The sequence below is a fragment of the Apodemus sylvaticus genome, chromosome 6, assembly GCF_947179515.1.
Source record: "Apodemus sylvaticus chromosome 6, mApoSyl1.1, whole genome shotgun sequence".
Lineage (NCBI taxonomy): Eukaryota > Metazoa > Chordata > Mammalia > Rodentia > Muridae > Apodemus > Apodemus sylvaticus.
Window position 1 is genome coordinate 26,867,608 of NC_067477.1, and position 4,366 is coordinate 26,871,973.

Below are 4,366 nucleotides of genomic sequence, written 5' to 3' on the forward strand. Positions count from 1 at the left end.
CAATATTGCTTCCACATATTCTTTCATAACACACACACACACACACACAAACACACACACACATACACACACACACACAAGTTCTTTAAAAATATTTTACTTGAGTTGCAAGTTTATAGATTGCCATGTAGTCTGTTTATGAGCACTTCACTTCCCATATCTCTGCCTCCACTATGTGAAGGAATATTCTGTCCCCCGGATTCCATTTTCTTTCTTCTCTTTCAGATTCCTCTATTCTACTATCCATACTCCCTAAATGCATTCTTCCTCCTGCCTTCCACGTGTATGCTAGGTCAATGACACAAAACAAATATTTGTAGCTAGCACCCATACATGAGAGAAGACACATGATATTTGACTTTTGGCTGAGTGGTCTCATTGAGTATACGTTTCTATTTGCTGTGTGAAATTTTTACATTTTAAGTTTTCTTCATAGCTGAGCAATATACTACTGTGTACATGAGCTAAGATTTCATTATCTACTCAAGGACTGGTGGACATGTCATTCCATTCCTGTTTCTAGATTTTCTGAATACAGCAGGAATAAAGGCAAACTTCCAAATGTCTTCGTAGTAAGATATGAAGACTTTCTGTCTATCTGACTCATACATTCATATTTCTGTTTTGTTGTTGCTACTGTTGTTGCTTTACTTTTCTTTGTTTTGAGAAACCTCCAGACATATTTCCAAAGTGGAAGTTTCTCTTTTGTGGTACAGAAGATTGTTGTTTCATGACATCCCATCTGTCAATTGCTTGTCTTATTTCCTTTGCACAGGAGCCCTATTCAGAAAGGCACTTAAGTTGTTAGTTTCTTTTTTTTTTTCTTTTTTGGACAAATAATGACTTTATTAGCATTGATCATTTTTGCATAGAGAGGGTTCAGCTTGGATGATAACTAATGAAATCCATATTAATGAGGCTTTAGACAGCTAGGGCTTTAGACAGTTAGCAATGCTCCAGATGGTCCCCTCAACCCAAGTACTATGTAATGCCTATATAACCTCAAGGAGACACAGATATTGTTTTTCCTGGTTTTGTAATTTTCATGAGCCCTATGAAATTAAGTAAACTGATGACAGTTGTGTGAACCTCATGAGGCTCCTCTATTTCTTCAGATAGAAACATTTCAGACTGGAGAAAACATTCACACAACATAGAGCCTTTCTCAATCTTGACCAGCTACCATCTGTGTAGCATAACTATAGGTCTCTTAACTTGCTCTTCATACATTTGTCCCAATGGCTTTAGAATACCTTAAAAATATATCCAAGGAAAGAAAAGCTCAGACTACAAAATCAATCCTGGAGACTGAACTGCCATCCAGAGAGCATCAGTGGTATAGACCTAGCCCCTCTGCACATATGTAGCTTCTAAGGCAGAATCAGAGGTTGTGTCTGACTACATTGCTGCCTTTGGATCCCTTTCCCCTAATTGGGCTGCTTTGTCTAGCTACAATGGAAGACAATGTGACTATTGTTTCTGTAGCTTGATATGCTGAGGAGGTAGTTGTCCTTGGGAGGCCTCCCCATTTCTGGGAAGAAGGGGTAGTGGGGTAGATGGTAGAGGGAGTTGAGACTCTAGGACTGGAAAGGGAGGAGGGAGGAGAAGATGCAATGAGGATGTAAGTGAATAAATAGCTTAGTAAAAAAAGTTAAAACAATATATTATTTTCTTTTTCTAACCCTTGTTCTATCATGCTCAACATTTAAGTTCTAATTAATTTTCTACTATCTACCACTTTGCCATAATAGTACTGGGAACACTTTCACTGCATGATTTAAATGTCAGTGCTCAGAGATTTAAGGTTGGCTGTGACTTTCCATAAAATAATAGATGTTGAGTAACTTCTCTGTCATTTCCCCACCCTCCTAAAAATCTTAAAATATAATTTCCCTCTCTACTCCCCATCAAGGAAGAAAGCTGACAAGTTGTTCTCAAACATCTACAAGATGGTTGTGCATGCATGAATATTTCCCTACCATACACTGTACATGTATTACTTTCTCTCTCTCTCTCTTTCTGACACACACACACAGAGAAAGAGGGAGACAGACAGACAGATAGACAGACAAACACACAATATTTTGGCCCCTGAATCTTACCAATAAAAACAGAAGAAAGGCAATAGAACAGAAGAAGCAATAAAAGAAGAGATGATGGGAAATGAGAGGAGTAGAGAGGAAATAAAAACAAATGTTTTCTGACATGTTAGGGATTATTATGCTTCATATTTCAGCCTGATGAAGGAAGACAGTTAAAGTCTTACTTTCTTGCATATGTTGGTCCTAGTATGTCCTTGAACTTAATTTCTAGGATGTTCTATTTATTCTTTATACCCTCACCTCTTCTTGGTGCCACATTTTATTATATAATAAATGCCTGTTCTTAGAAGGAACTTGGGCCCCAACTTACTCTTAAGCTTTCTAGCTATTTGCTTTTAGTCATTGATTAGACTTATTTATTAAAATCATCATATGCTACACATATTTTCATATTTATGTGGTTATTTGTATAACCACATAACAACCTGAACCATAAACAGTCTTCACCCTTATTTTAATTCTTATTTGCTTCATTATAAGAAAATGCACAATAGGAAAAGGTGGCATGCACAATGATAAGATTTGGGCCAAAGCAGCATTTCTCCAAGTTCTTTGTTTGGATCTTATCTCAAATATTCAGAAAATGAGCTATATCAAGACAAGAACAAATACATAAAAAAGATTACCACTTCATTTGTATGTAATCTATTTTTGCATAGTTTATTGAATATATTTTACCTTAAAATGACAAAAGAGTAAGTTCCCATAAGGTAATTGAAAATATATTATTCATAGTCTTACTTTTTCATCATATATCATACTGCTAGATCATGCTAATATTTCTCTCCTGGGAATAAGTTTGGAAACAATCATGATTGTCTATCATATAAATGTGTAAACTTTGTGTAAAGAAAATAAGTAAAAATTACAAGGATATTACTTTCCTACAATAAAAGGCTGATTACATTAAGACATTAACAAAACCATTGTGTTAAGACTACACAGTTTGGCTGTTTCTCAGAAAACTGTAAATTGTTCTACCTCAAGACCCAGCTATACAGTTTATGGGTATATACCCCAAAGGTGCCCCACTATACCACAGGGACACTTGCTAAACTATGTCCCTAGCAGCTTTATTCTTGATTCCAGCAACTGGAAGCAGCCTACATGTCCCTCAAATGAAAAATGGATAAAAAAATAGTGTGGCACAGATACATACACAATGGAATACTATCTAGCTTTTGAAAAGAAAGACATCATGAATTTTCCAAGCAAATGTCTGGAACTTGAGAATATCATCTTGAGTGAGATAGGATTCAGGCAAGGCTATTCTCTGAGAAGCTCTACCCAGAAGCTGATTCAGACAGATGCAGACACTAATAGACAAACCATGAATAGAGATTGGAGACACTAACGGAAGGGATTGAGGACACTGAGAAGGATAGGATCTCCACAGAAAGACCAACAGGGTCAACTAATCTAGACTCTTGGGGCTCTCAGAAACTGAACCACGAGCCAAAGAAGATACACGGCTTGGAACTAGGAAACCTGCCCATATGTAACAGATTTGTAGTTCAGTTTTCATGTGATTCATGTGAACCCTGAACAACTGGAGTGGGGACTTTCCCAAAAGCTGTAGCGTATCTGTGAGATATATTCTTCTAGCTAGTTTGCCTTGTCTAACTTCAGTGGGAGAGGATATGCCTAGGCCCCCAGAGAACTAATGTACCACAGTTGGGGGATACCCAAGGATGTCTCTACCCTCTCAGAGGAGAAGGGGAGTTGGAGAATGAGGGAAGGGTTGGGGGAGAAGTTGACAGGAAGAGGGATCAGCAATTAGTTTGTAAAGAGAATAAGAAAGAGAGAGAGAGAGAGAGGGGGAGAGAGAGAGAGAGAGAGAGAGAGAGAGAGAGAGAGAGAGAGAGAGAGAGAGAAGGAAGCAAAGAAGGAAGAAAGGAAGGGAAAGAAGGCAGGAAGGAAGGAAGGAGGGAAGGAAGCAAGGAAAGAAAGGAAGGATGGAAGGAAGAAACAAACAAACAAACAACAAAGGAAGGAAGAAAGAAAAGAAGAAAGGAAGGAAGGAGGGAGGGATGAAAGAAAGTGAGCTGATTTGGAGAGAGGAAAATGTAGACTACACAAGTTTCTTGCCTTTTGGTCTTATAATAGTGAGATCAGGGAACTTTTATTAAATTTATGTCTAGAAGAATCCTAGTGCCTCCTTAAGAACTCCAGGAAGCCCAATTTCATCATTCTAAATTTAATTATATAAATTGGCTTAATTCATCACCAGCAGAATTAAAAAACAACTATCAAGGGAAAATTAT